Raw genomic sequence first — 22,163 nt, forward strand, 5'->3', positions numbered from 1 at the left:
ACATGTGACATAAAAAACCTTACTTTATATATATACTATTGATTGATTGATGTGTAGTTTGTTGAGATAAACAATACCGAGTGCATAAGATCAAAAATTTGTTGAGATATTTATGTTAAATAACATAGAAAAAATAATAAAAATATTGAGAATGAATGTGGAAGTGACATGTGGCATAAAAAACCTTACTTTATATATATACTATTGATTGATTGATTGATTGATGTGTAGTTTGTTGAGATAAAAAATACCGAGTGCATAAGATCAAAAGTTTGTTGAGATATTTATGTTAAATAAAATAGAAAAAATAATAAAAATATTGAGAATGAATGTGGTAGTGACATGTGGCATAAAAAACCTTACTTGATATATATACTATTGATTGATTGATTGATGTGTAGTTTGTTGAGATAAACAATACCGAGTGCATAAGATCAAAAGTTTGTTGAGATATTTATGTTAAATAAAATAGAAAAAATAATAAAAATATTGAGAATGAATGTGGAAGTGACATGTGGCATAAAAAACCTTACTTTATATATATACTATTGATATATATATATATATATATATATATATATATATATATATATATATATATATATATATATACTATTGATTTAGAAATACAAACGACCGTGATTGGTTTGTTATTTAGAAACGACCGTGTGTTCCTATGCACTATTGGGTTCACGGTGTCCGCTATATTGGCATGCACCAATTATGAATGGATGCCAATACCTATTGCTATAACGGCACACACCAATTATAAATGTCCGCTATATTGGGTTCACGCACAAAACAACATAAAAGATGAACATAAGCAAAAATACCTATTGCTAAACTATGGAACTGGTGAAATAATAATAATAATAAAATAATAATAATAATAATAATAATAATAATAATAATAATAATAATAATAATAATAATAATACAAAATAGGAATGGATGCCACAAACTCAATTATGAATTATGAATAAGAATGGAGAGAAGAGCGGTACATCGTTGAATCGGAAAAAGAAAAAGAAAACAATAGTATAGATGTTAGTTCAAGGACTCCGAAACAGAAACAATAGTATAAGTGTTAGTTTAAGGACCTGAAACTCGTAGGTGTTTGTAATGGATACCGAAACAATAGTTCAAGGACCTGAAAGAAAGAAAAAACAATCGCAAACTCATTCGTAGATGTTAGTTCCATCTTATATTATATATATAAAAATAAAAATCTAAGCATAAGTAGAAGAAACGATAGTATAGGTGTTTGTCAAACATGAAGAAAAAAAAAAGCTTAGATCAAAAGAAGGTCTGAGTTTCGATTTCTCGCTCAAAATATGTGATTTTGGTGATTAACAAAATCTCATTTATTTATAGTTAAAAAAAACAAACCGAAGCCTTTTTTTCCTCAATGAAAAAACTAATTGAATAATATGGTGCTAAAAGATTATATAATAACTAATTGAAACTTCTTTTCCTAAAAAAAGAAGAAGAAAAAAAGAAGATTTAATGGATAATATTGAAAGTATTATATATAGTTTGTTGAGATATTTTGGCTACATAAAATATTAGAAATTAAATATAAAATTAAATAAAATATTTAGTGGATAAGATTAAAAGTTTGTTGAGATATTTATGTCAAATAAAATATAAAAAAAATAATAAAAATATTGAGAATAAACGTGGAAGTGACACGTGGCATAAAAAACCTTACTTTATATATATACTATTGATTGATTGATTGATACATACATATATATATACACACACACACACTCACACACTATTGATTGATTGATACTTCTGATTTTAAAAATAACTATATCAAATAGATACAATGCTCTTTAAATAATTTTGTGTAAGTTATAACAAACAACTTCATAGAGCCTGTTTGTTACGGATTGGAATCAAAATAATTTTTATATTTAATAGTTTAGTTTTTTGTTGACATTTTATATAAAAAATCAAAATATATAATGTTTTTTATAGTAAAAAAATAATTAAAAAAAGAGTTAGTTTAATATAATTATATAAAAGGAATTTTTTGGTACAAAAACACTTCAATCTTTTGATATTTATTTGCTCTCTCATGTAAATAGAATCTTTGTGTTACAAAAGAGTAAAAGTAGGTTGATGTATCAAATGATAAGGATAAAATATAAAGAGTAGTTTGTTGAGATATTTATGCTACATAAATATTAAAAATAAATTAAAAATTTAAATAAAATATTTAGTTGATAAGATCTCAAAGAAATATATGAAGTTTGTTGAGATATTTATGCTAAATAAAATATTAGTTTTAAAAAAAATAATATTAAGAATAAATGTGGAAGCGACATGTGGCATAAAAAACCTTAATTTATATATATACTATTGATATATATATATATATATATATATATATATATATATATATATATATATATATCATTATTTCCTTCAAAATATAGCATGAATATGTCAACAAAATACACATTTAAATAATCATTCTACCCTAACAATTTTTTGTTTTTATTTCTAATTTTATGTTAACATATTTTTCGATAAACTTAATTATAAACTCTTAATTCAAATTTAAATTTAGGTAATTAATTCAAAAATTTGAAAAATTAATTTATATTATTAAAAAGATTATATTTCAAATAAACTTTCTCGTATTTTTTTCTTATTTTAAAAGTCAATCTTGATTCTAAAAATTCTCCTGATTTACTCACTCTCAAGTTAAATTTTAAAACTCTATCTATATTTAAAACATTCCATTGATTTACTCTATTTCCATCTAAATATCAAGCTGCAATATGACTCCATCAGCCTACCGTGGGGAGCAACTTTTTTGGACTAGGCTAATGTCCAATCTTGTTACACACCTGAAGTCAGACAATATCATATGATGGACACACCTTCAGTCTCATTGAATAATAGTTCGGACCGACAAATCTTGATTGTCCATAAATAATTATGTGAGCTATTTTAAATGTCGGCTCATACAATTTGATGATGTGAAATGATCAACAACCCTTGAGCCCCATAAAAAAGTTTCAATTGAAATATGATATATGATCATTTTCATATTTAAAAATACAAAAGAGGGATAAAAAAATGTAATTAAGCTTAAAAAATAATTAATAAAACTAGCAAGTAGTAACTCTATTTAAAAAATGGGCAATAGTCATTTTGGTTGTATTGGATTAGGATTCTAAGGATTTTAAAAGACTTTTTAATTATGAAAAAGTCTTGTGGTATTCAATCAAGACTCTTTGCAATTTAAAAAAGTCTTGTGGTATTCAATCAAGATTCTTTGTCATTTTAAAAAAGTCTTGAGGTATTCAATCAAGACTTTTCATCACTTAAAAAAAGTCTCATGGTATTCAAAATCATTCAAATTTCAAAGGATTGTTTAATAAATTAGATTTTGATGGATTTTGTGAGATTGTCTAGTGAAATTTTAACAAAAAAGTCTTTCATGAAGACATAAGATTTCTTGGGATTGTTTTTCTTTAAAAGTTTTTACTATCTCTTTCTTATCCTTTCTTCCTTCTCTCTTCTCCCTTCCCTCTCTCCTCTCTTTTCTCCCTCCTCTCTCTCTCCCTTCTCTCTTCGTCTCTCTCCCTTCTCCCTTCTCTCTCTCTCTCTCTCTCTCTCTCTCTCTCTCTCTCTCCCCTCTCTCTCCCTTCTCTCTCTCTCACTCTCTCCTCCCCCTCTCTCTCTATACATATATATATATATATATATATCTCCCTCTATCTCCTCTCTTTTCTCCCTTCTCTCCCTCTTCTCTTCCCCCTCTCTCTATCTCTCATAAAAATAAAATAAAAAATAAGAGTATGTATTCAAAATATTATGATAGAGAGTGTGTTGTAATCATTTCTTTTCAATTAGTCCTTAAAATTCATAAAATCTTTTGAAATCTTATAGATCCATAAAATCCTTTAAAATCTTATGATGTAAATCCATTGAAATCCAAATTGAAAATCCCGATTGTCTTTTAAAATCATGAAAGTCATTAAAATCCTACAAAATCTTTTAAAATCTTTGAGACTTTTTTAAGCAAAAATTATCCTTCAAAATCCTAATCCAATACACCCCCTATGTGTAACGAGTACTCACAATAGTTTCTCACCGTATCAAAATTTCAAATAGTCTTCGATTTTGCACTATGTTGGTCAAAATAGTCTTTTGCAATAAAATACTTTGTTAATATTATCATATCAGTCATTCAATGTATTTATTTATTGTCATATCAGTCTCTATAGGTACTTATTCTCGTCATATCAATTCCTATATAAAAATAGTTAATTTTAATTTTAACGTTAGAGAATATTTTGCTAATAGTTCGGACCAACAAATCTTGATTGACCATAAATAATTATGTGAGCTATTTTAAATGTCGTCTCATATAATTTGACGATGTGAAGTGATCAACAACCATTAAGTCCCATAAAAATTTCATATATGATCATTTTTAAATTTAAAATTATGAAAAAGAGACCAAAAATGTAACTAAGCCTAAAAAATAATTAATAAAACTAACCGACAAGTAACTCTATTTAAAAAATTGAAAATAATCATTTTGATCCCTAAATGTATAACGAGGAGTCACAATAGTTCTTCGGTGTATTCAAAATAGTCCTTAATTATACATTATGTTAGTCAAAATAGTCATTTGCATTAAAATACGTTGTTAATATTATCATATTAGTCCTTCAACGTATTTATTCATTATCATATCATTCTTTAAAAGTACTTATTTACTATCATATCAATTCCTATGTAAAAAAAGTTAATGTCAATTTTAAAGTTAAAGATTATTTTGACCAACAAATAAATTTCAATACTTTGGGGAACAATTTTTTGGACTGGGCTAATGTCCGATCTTGTTAGTCCCGAACCCGATTTGGGATCCGAAGTTAGAGAATATCCTATGATGGACACACACCTTGAATCTCATTAGATAATAATTCGGACCAACAAATCTTGATTGTCCATAAATAATTATAAGAGATATTTTAAATTTCGTTTATAATTAATAAAACTAGCCAACATTAACTTCATTTAAAAAATTGACGATAACCATTTTGGTCCATAAACGTGTAATGAGTAGTCACAATAGTTTTTCAAAGTGTATAAAAATTTTAAAATAGTCCTTGACTGAACACTATGTAAATCAAAATAGTAATTTGCATTAATAGTCCTTCAATATATTTATTTATTGTTATATCAGTTTTTACAAGTACTTATTCTGCCATATCAATTCCTATATAAAAATAGTTAATTTCAATTTTAACGTTAAAGATTATCTATTACCCATTTATTTAAAAAATAAAAAAATAAAATAAACGTGTCCCATCATCAAGTAGGGAAGAGGAAAAGTTTTACTCTTCAAACAGCGGGAAACCCTTTTCCTAATTTCATTTCATTTTCATTTCATATCCCTTAAAGCAAAGAAAGAAAGTAGCGGCACTGCAATTTAGTTGTTTCATCATCGATCAATCTATCACTGCTGATGGCACGGAGAAGAAGAGTTAGCAAAAGGGTTTGCGCCATTTTTCGTGCTCGTGCTTCTATGGAAGTGCCTTTTTCAAATGGTATACATATGTATTCAATTCAATGTTCCTTTTCTACTTTCTTTCATTTTTAGTGTTTGTGTGGCTCAGGCACAGAAGGAAAGATAGAGAAAATAGAGAAGCTCTCTAATATTCTCAAAGAAAAGATTATATTATTTGAATGTTTCTATGCTTGATGATTTGAATGTGCCTAAACACTTGGTGGTGAGCCTTATTTATACTACTCTAGGAAGGCTCTCCATAACAAACTAGAAATATCTAGAAACATAGAAAAGTCTAGAGATATGGATACTCTAGTACATAAGACTAGGGGTGCGTTTGTTTTGGATTTTTTTTCAAAAAAAATCTATTTTTTCCTTTAAAAAAATCACTTTTTTCATTTTTAAGTGTTTGTTTTGGATTTCTAGAAAAATCATTTTATCAAAAAAATCTATTTTAATCCTAAAATGAAAAGCTATTAGGATTAACTTTTCTCAAAATCTATTTTTTCAACAACAAGGAGGTAACACATGTACAAGTTAAAACTCATTTTTTAGAAAAAATGAATTTTTATGGGTAGTAGACAAACAAAAATAACTTCAGATTTTTTTTAAAATCTCTAAAAAAAAATCTCTAGATTCTTTTAACATAAAATCTATTTTTTTTAAAGCTGAAACAAACGCACCCTAGAAGGATCTAGAAAAGTTAAGACTTCCCTAGTGCTTATTTAGTAGTGTCTAGTAGCTTCTCTATTATTCCCTAATATTCTAGAGACTTCTATATTATTCTTTAGTCTTCTAGAGACTTCCACATTATTCCCTAGTATTCTAGAGTCTTCCATATTATTCTTCACCATTCTAGAGACTTCCATATTATTCTTCATCATTCTCTATCATTCTCCCCGGGTTGGAAGAGACTCGTCCTCGAGTCAAGATTTCCTTGTTCATCCTCGAGTAAAGATTTCAGAATACTTCTGTTGATGAGTCCAAAGTATTCCAAGGACAAAATCAGTAGCAACATTTTCCCAAGGTGGCTTAGGAACTGGACGAAGCTGACATAACTTTGTTTTATCCTTAATTCTACTTTCTTTCATTTTTAGTGTTTGTGCTTATACTTATTATGATTGATTGAATTGAATGTGTGTGTCTATGTAGTGAAACATGTGGGATGTCTCAAGGTTGCTATTGCCTTCGCTGATATGCATTATTGTGACTCCAACAAGATTCAATTCAAAAGGTTACTTGGAATCATTCCTGTGCGAACACGCCCAAACATTCAACGTTTGATGAAGAGCCAACCCATTTCGCCTTATCGCCTTTTTATGTAACATTCCTCACTCTCACTCTCAATTCCATCTTTAGTGTTAAATGTTACTTAATACGCAGTCAGGGATTCCCCACATTCACACAGTCAAGACATTTGGAGACGTTTGATCAATTCATATCAAATACAAATATATTTGGAAACTTAGTTGCAAATACAAATCACTTGCAAGACTATTTAAACATGTTCATTATGTGTTACGAGAATCTACAACATTGAGTGTAGAATAGACATATGTTGCATTTGCTAGCACCTTTAACTAAATTTTCACAAAGCTAATTTTATTCCTAATTTCACTTGGTTACAATCTTGGAGACGTAACTTGATGCATTCCATATTTTCAACTACCATTATCACTTTTTCCTTTGTTATGTATAGTGTTTCTTTTATATACAGGTGTTAGTGGTTAGTTTGTTAAGGGGAGAAAATTGTCAACAACATGGATCGAACTTTGAACCTTCTCGTTTAATGCCTCAATTCCCACTGATTACAAATTCAACGACTCTGTCATGTAATTTGTTGCAGTAATTTAGGATTGGAGTGCTTGACAACTATGGTTTGTTGTTCTGTTATTGGGATATTAGAATATCTCACTATGAAAGAAATTGAAAGGACTATAAGCAATTTAGGATTGGTCAATTCACCGATTTGTGTATTTTAGATGCCTATTCCATGTTGTTTGATCCTATTCAATCTTTATTTCCATATATATATATATGTGATCATAAACGTAATTGGTCAATAAACGCTTAGATAAACTCAAATGAGTCAAAATTGTTGAGCATAATCTCCTTTTCTCTTCAGGAGAAGCAACCATTTGTTTCTCATGCTAGAGAATTGGACAATAAGCACCAAGAAGCTTTGAAACAGGATGCTATTGGGATCATTAAGGTAATTTCACAATGCAAATCTTGATCTTGTGTTTTAGTATATGTTGTAATTGAAATTATACATTGTTGTATATGAGGTGTAGAGACACACTTTAGTGTTAGTCTTTGTGATATGTTCCAATTTTAGCTTATTTTTTGTTGATTGCATCTGAGAAATTTTAATTATACATGAAAAGTTTTTGATGAAATTCCAATGTCATAGATAAAGTTAGTTATTTTGTGGAAGTACTATTAGAGGTTTCTTATAAGTTAGTTGAAACTTGTAAGTTAATTTCAATTGTTTTCACTTAGGTATATATATAAGGTCTCTCTGTGCACATGGAATACTTCACTTTTACTTTTCCAATGAAATGAGAACAATCAAATCTTTGTAATTTCACAATTTCCATAGGTGTTATTGTGCTACCTTGACTTGCACTTTTGGTCTGTATACTTCTACATCATGCATAACCTATTCTTAATGTGATTATGAAATAAGTTGTGAATCAGTTGATAATCAAGTTACCTTTGCTTGAAGATGAAACTTTTGTTGCTATTAACTGACAAAAGAATTTAGCATCATGTAAAGTTTTTACTATTCAATTCGACATCCTTGAAATGTGTATGCTTACATTGCATCCTAATGATCCATTTCATCCCATTGCGATTAGATATCTAGTCAAAGTTATAATACATCATTTTCAAAAGTCAAGTGTAATTAGGATTTAGGAAATTATATAGATCCAGTGTTGGTTAAGAATGGAGAAATTGTTGTGGACAAATGAATATCTAGCTTTTGCTGTGGCTTCTGTAACAGAGATGAATTGGCTGTGTCAGCCCGTCTCAGCCCGAGTTTAGTTTGTATACAAGAAATTATCGGAAAAAAAGTTGAGGATGAAAAATAGATTAAAAAGAAAACCAGAGCTGCTCCTTTTCAGTTTAGAAGGAAATCTGGATATTGCTTCTATCATTAGATTTGTTAGATTTGTCTTGCATGTGTCACCTATGTGCTTCCCATATGGTGGACTTTTTAGAAGAGATTTTTTGAACCTTTATAGTGATTGTGGTTCAAACACAGTTTGAAAAATCATTGTTTATGCGCCTTGCCTCGTTTCTTATCCTTTGATTTTGGTAGTTAATAAAGTTGATTTTAATGTAAGCAAATATGATAGACGAAACGGAAGTGGAGTCTAATTTGTAAACTTCAGTTTGTTCGCACTGTTGCCATATAGATTTGGACTGGATGTGGTTAAAATATCTTGCAATCATTGCAGTTAGCACATCTTGGATCTCGAGTCAAGTACTGAAAGTTGAAATATGATTTGGTTAAGTTAAAAAATTAATCGTTTCATCTTTAATCCAATGGTTAAGAACTTAAGATATGCCGACTGCAATGACCGCAGGGTATTTTGGCCGCAGACAACTATATTCAATGTTGTATTTGTGACCCTAACCCCCCATCACTTGTTATAATGAAATGTAATTATGAGATACAAACTCATCTTTGACATGGTATTTATTTTAGATAAAGTGTGGAGCAAATTCACCACTGGTTGAGATTCTTGATAAGGTTATTAAGGCTTTTCTACTAAATCTCGATGATACTATGATTCAAACCTATTCATTAAAATAGTATTCAATTTTGGTTTGTTTGAATGGTTTGCAGACCCAAATGATCTTTAGAGAATCTTCAGCGAATCACTCAAAAGAATAATCTTCCGTATAAGTATGACTTGTTATTTAATGACGGTAAATATATCTTTCTAACTGTATCTTTTCATGTATTGAATGAACAATCATTTCATAGGTCTCATCAAATTAGTAATGTTGGACTATGGATATTTGTATCATGGAGACATTGAATGTTGTTTGATTGTTGTACAAGAATCATGAAGCATGAAAAGAGTACCGGTTTGCTTTTGCTGAGTTTTGTTTTATGATAGAGGATGTTGATTAGATTGGTTCATATTTTTTGGTGGTGTCAACATCTTTTACTTTTGTACTTCCAATGTAAATTTTACATTTTATATAGAATACAAACATTTGATCGAAATGGGTCTAATGTTATTTGAAGAAAAGGTGAGAGGACCTTTAGAATTGATATAGTCTTGGCTTAACTTTGAAACTATGATGGGTGAAATTTGAGAATAGAAATATTTTCAGAATCTTTGAGATTGTCTTCAAAGCATTTTGACTCGCCTTGATACCTCTTAGTGGCACGATCCGCTTCTACTGCGTGTAAAGTTTCTGTGTTGTTGCAGGGTTATGTATCTGCTATTAGTTATTTTGTTACTGATTCCCGCTGTATAACATTGCAGCTGGATTCGTGGAGTCGAATTAGTCTTCTGTGTTTGTTTATGATATGCACTGCAATCTGCAAGGCTGTTTTGTTTGTAGCTCTGTGACCTTCTCTTTGTATTGTGCTTAGTCGTACTTTGGTTTGGGAGCGCTTTGCACATCTTGTGCAAGCTTGCTCGGTATTAATAAACTTCTGCTTATAGACAAAAAGTCTGAGCTTCTTCTCATTTAAACTCAAACTCAAACCTCTCCCATTTCTCTTGTTTTAATAAAATTGATTTTAAGGGATTAATATCTTCCAAAAAATGATTTTAAGGGATTTGTAATTTTCCTTCTTCAATTTTGAAAGGTTTTAGTTTTACAGAGTTCTAACATGGTTAAGATCATATCGCCAAACTTTTGAAAGTATATACTATGTTTAATTATTTATTCTCTTTTCATGAATCATGTATTTGTCCCTTCTGGTTTATAAAAACAAATATGGATATGGTAAGGATATTTTTTGTGTTCTAGTCTATCTTTGATATTTGATCATTCACCCTAACAAGGTAGCTTTGGACAAATCAAGATAATAAGCCTTTCATAGAAGCATTTCCTTTGCAATCTTCATTCATCTCTCTGTTATACAAATGCTTTATTAGAGAAATTCTCTGGCATTTCCTTTGAACCGAAGAAGGCATTGTGTTAGAGAGATTTCATTGTCTGCAACAACTGGTATATAACTGTACAAGTTTTAATTTGACCAATGTGGGTGCAAAGCCAGAATTCTCTGGCATTGCTCGGGAAGATGAGGATGTAGACGAGACAGATGTTGATCCCTAAAATTTCATTTTTAATTCCAATGCCAAGAATGATAATTCTTGTTTAATGTCAATGCCAAGAATGACAGTTGTTTTATATTGTTTATTCATAGTATAAACTTTTGGTTCTTTGATCTTCATTGCATGGCTTATGAATTTGTGAAAATTGTTCGTGGATTTCTTTCCGCACATTTCATTTTTAATGGTTATATAGAATCTGTAAATCTCTAAATTAGCCTCTCTTTCGGTGTGTATATACTTTTCTTGACTTAAACTAATATGGACGCTTTCATCATTTTTTCGTATCTATGCTGTAAAAACTGAAAATTCTGAGAATTTTATTGTTATGTGTGTTATTGAATGAATTCTGAAGGAGTTGCCTCAATATTTTATTTCATCTCATCCTTCCTGTTCTTGTTTTGAACAAAGTAGGAATAAATAAAAATTAAATTAAACTAAGATTAAGTTACGTATGATTGACTAATTAAATTATTAACCATTGGAATTATATGTTAAAGAAATTAATTTGATTGTTAGAATTAAAAATATTGGTTTTGTTAGTGTCCTTTTTAACTTGCCAATTAAAAAAATGTCCTTTTAACTTTTGAAATTTCTTCATGTATCAATAGCGTGTATTTTTCTCTTAAAATGTTGATGGAGAATGTCTCAAATCCCAACTCGGCTAATTTGGTTGTATTATCCTTATTTTAGCATTTGAATGAAATTTAGTTTACTATAAAAAAAAATATATGTATCTATGGTCGTTAATACATTGACATGAGAAATTTTTGCAAAATTTAAAAGATTTTCCAAAAATTAAAAAAGTTTTAAATAGTTTATAAAGTCTAACTCAATTAATAATACCAATATTGTTAGATTGAACAATATCACATATGTTTGAACCGAGGATATGTAAAAAAAAATTGTTATGGAAAAATTTAAAATTTCGGATTGTTTAGTTTATGGGATACATAGCTTGGAGAACGCTTAGTATGACCACAATATTTGAACACAATCTTTGGCCACAAACGCATACATACCTATCTTCATTTTCTATAAGAAAAATTGTCCCAAAAAGATTAAATTTCTCAACGATCATGCAAGTACTTCTAATGCAAATATGTGATAGAGATTTATAGTAAACATCTTCATAATGAGTATTACCATTTCTAGAAGGAAAATTTGGCATGTCACTATGATATTATAGTAAAGCTTTTCATAGAGACTATTAATGTCATAATCTAACCACCTTTAAATGAAATATATATCATAATATATCATCACCAATCCGAGTTTACCAATATCTCGTAGATAAATACACTACTCATCTTGTGATATTCAAAAGGAACACACTAACTTAATATTTTAGGTCGTAGATAAATACACCACTCATCTTGGGATATTCAAAAGGAACACACTAACTTAATATTTTAGGTCGTAGATAAATACACCACTCATCTTGGGATATTCAAAAGGAACGTGGTCATGAACTTCACAAGCACATTAATACTATGTAGGCAGTATAGCAACATGCACATATCTTTAGACAATTCTTTCTCTCCACCTAGGTTTCACAATCATCAATTATACCCAACAACCATTCCTTGAGTTTCTGTATTATCTGCAGAAGAAGAAAAAAGAAACAAAGTGTCATTATTAGAAATTGAACCGTGCAACTCAAGTTTAGATCAATAAGGTTCCATCATGCATACCAAGCTAGAATTGCTAGCCCATCTTGTGACGGAGCTGGCTGGATTTCTGAGGTGAGAACAGTGTGGAGAATCAAATTTCAAGTAATAAGTTGAGTTTTCATTAGCATCAGCAACCCATATCTGGTTTGTATAGTCCTTCTCCTTTTTTATAAGATTACAGAAACCAACCTGCATAGAACAAAAACACATGTTTTATCTAATTTCTCAATTGATGCGAAATAAGTAGTGTTTTGCAAACTAGACGGCTTAAAACAAAGGAATTGAATCACAGTCCATGACCGATAGTTAAAACAATAGTAACAAGAGTTATAGAACAATGTAATTACCGTAGATCCAACAAGGTTATGGTTGATTGGTGTAAATGAATCATGATCAATCAATGGGGAGCAAAAGCAAATAGCAAGCAATGTGTCCATAAACTTTTCCGATTGTAAACCTTTAATGATTGATCCATCAGTCACAAAAACCCATTGCTTCTTTTGCTGACCTGATGTATAAGCCTTTCCGACATGCACAACAAATGCAACAATATCGAACTCGCTGAATAAGTATAATAAGACAACGTCAGATATTTTCTTGGATGTTCTTTTTTGACTGCTAGTACAAAGATATATGTATATAAGGACTAGGGCGATAAAATTACTTGGAAAGAGGGATGTGACGCAAACTTGACAATGGGATTGATTTCCGACTATTGAAAAATGAACTACAAAGGACAACAACAAGATGGGTTTAGAATTGACATAACCATAATAAAGTGAAGTAGAAATTCTCTTTTTTTGGCGTCCTATTCTAATTGTTAGATGCCTACCTAAACTGTTCCTTTGCGTTAGAAGATAATGGCAACCACTTGGTAGTAGATCCTCTAGTCTGCAAACGAAGGACATCCGAATCAGATCCATATGGTGTGAGTCCTGCAATTGCATATGCTTCTCCCTCTGCCAGCTCCTGACACTGTCACATTGTAACACAATATAATGAAATTGTGAGCAATCTTCCGATGTCCATGATAAACATGTATGTTAAAGAATTGACAGAAAGGAAATCAAGTACTGTATAATAACTAGCTAGGCGTGCATGAGAAAATCATTTGCATAAATTCTGCAACCATAGAAATTGTGAAAAATTGTTGACATTGGAAAATATGATTATTCTTTGCATTTCGATGATCAGACTCACCTGCTTCTGTGTTGGGTTCCAGATTGTTATTATGCCTTCCTTAGGCTTATCTTGTCGATTTTTGTAAGTTAATCCAACGACCCGCAATTTCATAAATGGCGTCACATCTCGGTTTCCCAAGCCAGAATCTTTCAAAGCTTTCTCAATCGAACTTTCCATTTGTGATTGTCTAGTTGCCTGAAGATGGATATGAAACCATAAATATATTTCATGCATATAAACTAGAATATAAAATGTCTTGCTAGCTGATGCTTTTAAATTCAGGTTGGGCAACAGCGAAAGAACTAGCTTTTGGAAAGATGTGTGGCTTGATGTGTCTGTTAAAAGAGTTATTTTCTCGCCTCTCTTTGCTTGCAGCGGAAAATGTGACAGTTGCAGAATCAGGTTGTTGGTCTGGTTTGAGTTTGAAGTGGAATTTATGTTGGAGCAGGACTTTGTTAGATAGGGAGGCAGGCGAGGTATCTATGTTGGAGGATATTATTGTCGGCATATCACTGGTAATAAATACTCCAGACTAGTGAGTTTGGTTGTCCAACGCTGCTAGAGGTTTCTCGGTTAAATCTTGCTACCTCTGGTTGACAAAGGAAGGCATGTGACTCGTACAATACCAAAACCCGTGCTCTCATTTATTGTGTGGATGGCTACAGTTTGGTGCATGTGGCTAAGTAGAAATCAAATTATCAGGTTAAAGGAAATTCAATGGATGTAAGTGTCATAGTGTCACATGTTAAAAGGGTTTTAGTGGATGTAAGTTATTCTAGTTGGTGTATAAATCCTTCGGAATGTATTTAACAGTTGTACTCATTTACTATGGGGTTGAGTATGCTTTGCACTCCCCCTAATAAAGTGGTTACTTATAAAAGAAAAATAATAACAAGAATATTAAACCTCACATTTAATTTGGCCTTATACGCAGCAAACAAACGAAGTTGCTCTGGAGTCATATCCGCCATTAAGAACTCAGGTTCTGCAGCTGTCTCCAACATCATGTAAATCTTAGCCCCTTCACTGTCGTCGTGATCATAAACATGTGAAACCGCTCTTTCCTTCTGATACTCCGAAACAATGTTATCCACAACAGCTGAGCGTCTAACACCATACAAGTGTGATCAGTCATAGCAAAACAACCAAATTCATATTAATGGGATGTGAAAAGAACAACCATGCCAGTATTGTGAGAGCCTGATCAATTTTTTGAGCTTCCTACATGCTTATTAGTCACAATAATATTTTACAATGCTTTGTGTTTCATGGTATTCAAATTAAGACTGTTAAGATGGTACCAAGCCCCACACACACACACACACACTGTGTCCATGTCTTTAAGACTCTAGCTAAAATGAATGCACATAGCAGATTGGATTTCTGATGTAGTTGTTTATTTTTTTTCTCACCTCCTTCGGTGTTTTTATGGAAATGAGCATAGAACAAATGATAAATGAACATGAAAAATAACCAAATTAAACCACTTGAAATGAATAGATATGATATTCAAATTATTAAATACTTAAGAATAAACTAACAACTAGATAGTCATTTTCTACAAACCAAGTTCTGGAAAATGTGAAAATTGAAAAGCATTTCCCTTTACAGTAAAGAAGACATCCTAAATGAGTTGTACTGCCACTATAAGATTGTTTTCCATGTATATAACAATGTACATTTATATATATAACCTATGAACTTCTTGCTTCACTAGTAATCGACAAAGCCGCATTCCTAGCTGCTTTCAATGGAGCCCTATTAATCTTCTAAATACTAACTAGATTTGTATGCAAAGATTTCAGAGGATTGACCAAAATCTATATGGTTAATAACTACCACTATCAGTATCATGCAAGATGATCAATAAATAGAGAGGAGAGTGTTAGTTTTATTGTTAGATGAAAAGCTCAACTTCTCTGACACCTTTGTAAAGGACCTTTTATGAGCAGAAGATCGATTGCCATTAAGATCACTCTTCTTTGGAGGCCACATTATCATTTAGATGAGAAATCAGAAAATTACTCTCTCATTTCATTCTCTCTCTCAATTGAGAGAATGAATATTACAAAACACACATGAAAGACATGTTTTATGCTAGATAATGAATATTACATGGCTAACTGAAACAAGACAAGCTAGAAATAGGATTTGGATTCTAAACCACAAGTAATATATTAATGTAAAACTTTTGCAGTTATAGTAAAAGATTTGGAACAATGAATGTCAAAATAAAAATCAAATATTTTATGGGCTGCAAGAACTTGGAAATGAACCAAACAAGCTTTTTTTAAACAAAACCTTCCAGTAAACTTTGACCTAAGCATATTTTCTGCTAAGAAATGAAACCAATTCTATTTAATATTTAAGAGTACCTACATGACAACTAAATAATTTCATGTACCTTTTATTTATCTAGAACAGATACATGATGAATATGGAACTAAACTACATATTAATTCTTGAAATCCAAGCAATAAATTGAAAAGGATTTACCTATATCTGCTTTCAATCGAGGCCCATTAATCTTCAAAATTCAAACTAAATTTGTATTCAGAAATTTCAGGTTTAATCAATCTATATGTTTAATGACTACTGCTATCATCAATAGTCTTCTAAATACTAACTTCTTTGACACCTTTTTAAAGTTATTAGGACTGTTAAAAAAACGTGAGAACAAGTACATGTCACCATCTGAGAATATAAGGTATGGAATTTAATTGTATTGTACACTTATAGTTAGCATTCAATAAATTCAAACACTTCTTAGAATTATGTGTATATCATGTATCAGATGAAAAATAACACGATAATTAAAAAAACTAATGTGCAGAATCTAGATACTAGGCCTACCAGACCATAATTGTGTGCAAAATCTAATGTGCAGAATCTAATTGTGTGCAGAATATAGCCAACTGAGTGAAATATTCGCATCAGACGAAGAAAAAGGAGATTGATGGGAATATGAGAAGTCACCTTTGATTGTGCAGCTCCATCATTTTATTCTCCATCCTCTCTGATAAGACAACAGACCGTCCATTGCTTAACCTAACAAGGAAACCAGTTCTTAACTTTTTGGATAGTATAATTAAAAAATATATCTACAGAAAACAAATTTAAGTTACCTTTCTTTGTAAAGAATGGGATATATACGGGTAATTCCTGCCAAGGTCTGAGGTATTAAACCTCCATTGTTTTTTATGCATTTGAAAGCCAAAGGCGGACCGGCAACTTTACCTATGATTAGCTCAAGAAGATAAGCTCAAGGAACAAGATACTAATTTTCTCTAACTACAAGAATGACATCCACAAACTAAAAGATGCTTACAATATCCTAACCGCTCGGACCAATGAACTCTATGTGTTCCATTTATGTGAAGAAATAAGCTAACTGTTGATGACACCTACAATTATAACAGAATATAAGGAAACCATCCAACAAGACATTACACACAGATACTCAATCATATTCTTAAGCCAGAAAAACCTCAAAGGGTGAAACTGGCCCGTTCCAGCCACATAATTCTGCTCCCCAGATCTGCACAAAAAATATGAAAAGAAAATTCAGTATCAAGTATAAAGTGTGTTGTAGTCATAGACAAAATTCAGACCGACACATTACCCGAAGCTTCTGTCCTACAAATAATCTTCCAGCATCCAGTTGCTTTGACAATGGAACATCTAAAATGGCATTTATAGAATACCTGTGAAAGAAAATCACTTTGTGTTTTAGGGAACCTCTTTTATTTTCACACGGCACAGTTGAAATTCTTACCATCCATCAGTTAGTACAACTTTTACTGCCTCCCTGCTCTGATTCCCGGTTTGTGCCTCAAATAATGTCCCACTTTCGGTCACATGATCAGAGTGAATGCTAGAGATGCAAAGGATCATCATTGAAGAAGGCGGTATATCCCCTTCAAGAACTTTCTTGATGATAGACCGGTGGCCATGATTCACTTCTCTTTCATATCTATACACCAAATTTTGCAATTAGTTTTATAGACCTAAAATATGTTGTCTAAAAGCAGTTACATACCTGTACTTTAGTTCCTCAAGCACATTTGATACAGTCAGAAATTTTCCCGCACACCTAGCTGGATAGTATCTCTCATAGCATGCCAGTTTCCATACAATCCACTTGTAATGATTCAATACCCACCTAAAGAGATATGCAACGGAAGTGAAAAAATTCTGCCAATTAAGACTAAGCAAAAGATTACATACAAAGTGCCTTCCAAGTACCCAACTCACGTACTTGAATTATGAAATTTAACAACAGAGGATAGAAGCAACTTACTCTTTTGAAGCAAAATGCAGGAAGCCCCTTGTTGTGTCAATAGATGGATGAAAGCTTCTCCTCCAATACCATTATCATCAGAGCCATCATAGAATATGTACTCTCCTGCATTACCAGATGTCACCTGCCTGACCGGGTTCGGAAAATGCTGCAATGAATTTCATTTTAGTTTATAACAATAACAAATGAAATCCTAGCAGAATATGCTAAACAACATTGATAATATATTGATTAACTAACCACTTTTTTCTTTAATGTAGGAACTGCAAAAAATTCCTTTATGTGTATCCTTGCATGCCGAGATGGATATCGGGTGGAAACCTTTCTTTTGCATCCAGAAGCACCAGATGATAATTTAGACAAACCTTAAGAACCACACATATTGAAATGAGTTTAATCGATCTTGCAACAGATAAAAGTGAAAGGAATGTACTAAAAACTCTTAAATCATGCATACCGTTATGAAATTTTTGAACATGTTGGTCACCAGAGGCAAAAGTTTTGGAAATGCGAGGCTTTTTGAAGGAAGAAACATTTGCAGTTAATCCTAGTCTCCTTTTCCCAATAGCAGGTTGTTTATTATATGTAGGATCTGTCTTAGTAGTATTGGAAACATCAACCAATGTCCTACCCAATGGTTTTCCACATGAATCCATTCTTGAAGAAAAGTCGTTCAATGAAGAACTTTTTCTTGTTAAGTCAACAACTTCATTCATATTATACAAGGGTTTCTGTTGTCCAAGAGTGTTGCTACTTTTACAGCCATAATCACTTTCATTCGCAACATCATCAAATTTCATGATTAAATTATTCCCATTACCTTCATGGCCAAGCAACTTATTTGAAAATTCTGTTTGTCTCGAAGGCTGCAAAGGGTATGTGAAACTTTTTGTCACGTTATTTTGATTGCTTTCTGGTGTCTTTTGATGGACCAAAGGAGTATAAGTATAATTATTACTCTCACTTCTTTCAGCAGAGGATGTGATTGTGCTAGTTTGTCTCATATCCAAAGACAAGAAAAGTGAATCCTCTCCATCAAAGAAATCTCCCAAATCAGGGTCACCAAGAAGGCTCCTAGCGCGTTTCAAGGCATCACTGGAAATGGATAATGACATCCCCCCTGCAGTTCGGAATTTAATTTGAGCTTGCTTAGCATCCCTACCACTATCTGGTTGCACAATTTTATTCTCAAAACCACTCTTCAATCTACCAACTAAAGGACTTTGAAATGACTCAGCACTCGTCATTTTACAACTTTTCATAAACTTGTAAATGGGGTGATTCTTCTTCAAAAGCATTAAAACTTCTAGCATTTTGAGGAGTTTGAAATTTAATCGGAGCTTTCTTAGAACCACTACCACTCTCTATTTGCACAATTTTATTCTCAAAACCATTCTTCAATTTTCCAACTAAAGGAGGTGATTCTTCAACAAAACCATGAAACTTCTTGGCATTCTTAGGGGTATGATTATTACTATCAATGATTTCTTCTTCCAATCCCAATCCTAGTAACGTCTTTGCTCTAACAAGACCGTCGAAGATAGAGTAACTTTTCTTCCTGAAGCTGTCTTGAAAAGAGAATTTGAGAAGCCAAAACTCTCATCTATCACATTTTCTTCATCTGCAAAACAGAAAAATATACATTAATTCAAATGAAGACACTTCAAAATTTACCTTGCAAGACTTCGTGAAAAACCGAAAGATAGATAATAAATGGAATGTTATCATCGGGATAGTTCAAAAGTTTTCAATTTATTAGAAGACTTGGTATTTTGTTTCAATTCCTAGCAAGGTTTTAAATACGGATCCATTACCGCGAAAATGGCTGCGACAAAAAGGTATAGGTGGCCACCATTACCGTTTTTACCTATTTTCAAGGTGGAAAGTAAAATCACACCGAAACACCGATTAAAACCGCGACAAAACGTCGATACCCCCGTGAAACTCCGTTACAAATGCGACACACCGTTATGGTTATGGAAGTGAAGAACACAACACCGTTCATAAGAAAAAATGGAAAATGAGAGATTGTGGTGAGCGAGCGGTAAACCCTATTTTCGTGTTGTAAAGTTGTAATTATTATATTTATTTGAACCATGTTATAATGTATAAAACATTAATTCAATTGAAAATTTTAATAATACTTGTGCATTGTTGCGATTAATTCACACTATAACAACCACAATCAATAATGCAGAATACCTAACAAATTGAAATCACGAAACCTTAACGCGACCGTTGTTTAAAACCTTGATTCCTAGTACTATTCATGTTTGAGTGTTCTATTTAGTAATTACTAACTGATTATTGATTCTAACACTTCATTTCTATGGTTTTTTCATTGAATCATCTAATCTAATATGAAAATTTTTGAAACATGGATTAACAATATGAGGGCACAACTTAACTTATCATTGAAAAGAAAACAATAGATTAATGAATTTGAGAATGAGTACCTTGTAAATTAACATAAAAGCTTATTTATTTGCGTAATTTGTTTTACATAAGCTCAAAAAATAAGCCTAATCCAAACGGACCCTTATTTATTCATGTGTTTATCAACCAGAACCTATGAAGCATATACACTCCACAGATTATACATGTCCCGGTGTCGGACATGTGTCGTGTACACCGACACCGAATTATGTGATTTTCTTAAATATTTAGTGGTGTCGGCGTGTCGGTGTATGTGTGCCGGTGTATGTGTTGTATCTGGTGTTCGTGTCCGCATACGTGCCTCATAGACCAGGACATATATTATCCCACACTAGCAGCAACCGAGCAACGTCCAATCACTAATCATTATCATGTTCATAATCGAAATAAAAATCATTATAAAATAACAGATTTGGGGCCATTATAGTAACACACAGATTATCATTTGATACTAAACAATAGTTATCATGATCATTATAAAAACAAGAAATAAAAATTAAATTAAATTAAATTATAAGGTTAATGAATTCAATAATGAGAATGAGAGTTACCTTGAGCTTGGAAAAGGTGTGAGGTGGAAGCATGAAGCAGAAGATCATACATAGAAGGAAGTGGGGAGGTGATTGGAGGGGGTAAAGGTTTGATAACATGATCTGAAGTGTTGTTGATTTTCTGCCACTTGTAACGGGCGTCGGCGTCGGCATCGGCATCGGAGAATATCTCCCATGCACTCATCTATTCTTGTTATTCAGCTTACTTTCTCTGTGGAATGGGTTTCAGAAATGGGTTTCTTGTTCTTCTCTTTCGTTCTCTGTGTGTGGAATGGTTACTTTACTTACTTTCTTTGTCTTTTCAGCTCCAATTTTTCATTAGTTTTCCCGCCAAATAGAAAAAAGGATCGTACGATTATAAAAGAAAATGGACATGCCTACATTTTTTCGTTAGTAAAAAAATGCTGAATCATCCATTTAATGTAGAGGGCAAAATGGATTTTAATACGTAATTAGGTGTTTGGCTAATGAATCATTCATTTAAAATAAATAAATATTTTATTTTAAACTATAATAAGTTACAGAGGGTAAAAATGGATTTTAGAGATAATTATAAGTGTGAAAATGGAAGAAAAGATGATAAGTTATAATTTGTAAGCTCAAATGCTACTTGAAATAGTGAATTGAAATAAGCTATAAGATCTCGAAATAATTTATAAGTTCGTTGTGAAAAGATCATTACCAAACGGATCATTTTTTGCCAAACAAACTTATACGCTATAACATATAAGCTCGTTTCATGACTTTACCAAACGAGACCTCGGCATATGTTGGTTATCTCTATTATATCAAAGCAACACTCTCTCAAACACTCATTTTTTTATTGGTTAAATCAAAGTGAGTCTTACACTTTGAAATTGGGTTCCACTTAAAGTGGTAGGACATACAATAATTTCATCCAATAAGAGAATGAATGTTAGAGAAAGTGTTGAAAAGAGTGTGTATCTAGCATTCCTCTTGTTAAAGAATGAAAGACACTTCAACAAGTTTTTGCCTCTTTGGTAATCTTAATAACAAGAAGAAAAAAATTATGGAAAAAAATTCATTTATTAAAGTTTTAAGATAATTTCTCTCCAAAAAAAAAAGTTTTAAGATAAGGTTTTTTTAGAAAAAAGTTGTAAGATGTTGAATGCATAATTTTTTAGATAAAATTTCTTTTTAAAATTAAATTAC

General features: G+C 31.4%; 1 long non-coding RNA gene and 1 pseudogene across 2 annotated transcripts; one reads left to right on the plus strand and one right to left on the minus strand.

Annotated features, from left to right (window-relative positions):
- Window positions 1-8,773: 8,773 nt before the first annotated feature.
- Window positions 8,774-9,899, plus strand: LOC146914048 (uncharacterized). The gene is made up of 2 exons (XR_015016447.1): window positions 8,774-9,302; window positions 9,399-9,899. It is a non-coding gene; the product is annotated as an uncharacterized LOC146914048 (long non-coding RNA).
- Window positions 9,900-12,319: 2,420 nt separating this feature from the next.
- LOC146914049 (protein BREAST CANCER SUSCEPTIBILITY 2 homolog B-like) lies at window positions 12,320-21,174 on the minus strand (annotated as a pseudogene). The gene is made up of 18 exons (XR_015016569.1): window positions 20,991-21,174; window positions 18,461-19,571; window positions 18,244-18,368; window positions 17,997-18,151; window positions 17,743-17,865; window positions 17,479-17,676; window positions 17,326-17,407; window positions 17,191-17,241; window positions 17,032-17,107; window positions 16,829-16,940; window positions 16,680-16,751; window positions 14,615-14,810; window positions 13,722-13,898; window positions 13,354-13,496; window positions 13,186-13,248; window positions 12,869-13,082; window positions 12,543-12,710; window positions 12,320-12,451 (listed from the first exon to the last, which is right to left on the minus strand). The product of XR_015016569.1 is annotated as a protein BREAST CANCER SUSCEPTIBILITY 2 homolog B-like (transcript).
- Window positions 21,175-22,163: the final 989 nt, after the last annotated feature.

This window comes from Medicago sativa, chromosome 6 (genome assembly GCF_051527215.1).
Source record: "Medicago sativa cultivar Bolivia chromosome 6, Bolivia_mono, whole genome shotgun sequence".
Taxonomy (NCBI): domain Eukaryota; kingdom Viridiplantae; phylum Streptophyta; class Magnoliopsida; order Fabales; family Fabaceae; genus Medicago; species Medicago sativa.